Source organism: Crocuta crocuta, unplaced genomic scaffold, assembly GCF_008692635.1.
Source record: "Crocuta crocuta isolate KB4526 unplaced genomic scaffold, BGI_CrCroc_1.0 scaffold531, whole genome shotgun sequence".
Lineage (NCBI taxonomy): Eukaryota > Metazoa > Chordata > Mammalia > Carnivora > Hyaenidae > Crocuta > Crocuta crocuta.
Genome location: NW_027531997.1, coordinates 1,401,419 through 1,401,653, shown reverse-complemented (window position 1 = coordinate 1,401,653; position 235 = coordinate 1,401,419). Strand labels below are relative to the sequence as shown.

The 235-nt window shown below is 38.7% G+C and overlaps 1 protein-coding gene across 5 annotated transcripts in view; it reads left to right on the top strand.

Annotated features, from left to right (window-relative positions):
• Nucleotides 1–235, top strand: part of KLHL13 (kelch like family member 13) — a 190,768-nt gene that overhangs the window by 188,445 nt on the left and 2,088 nt on the right. The window lies entirely within an intron of this gene.

Sequence of the window (235 nt, the reverse complement as noted above, 5' to 3'; positions counted from 1 at the left end):
ATAGCTAGTGTGTATTGTGTAAACGACCTTCTCAGGCAAGATCAGAACCATAGCTGATCCCCAAACCAAAAAACACTGATTTGCTTCCTGAGAATTCAGTAAAGTATAGGAGTTAAAAAAAAAAAAGAAAGAAAGAAAAGGAAAACACAGGAAGGAAACAATGATTCCCATCTGGTCACCAGATATTTGTTTAGTCCTCTCCCCAGTCTGCAGCATAAAGTCTGGACTTTCAGCA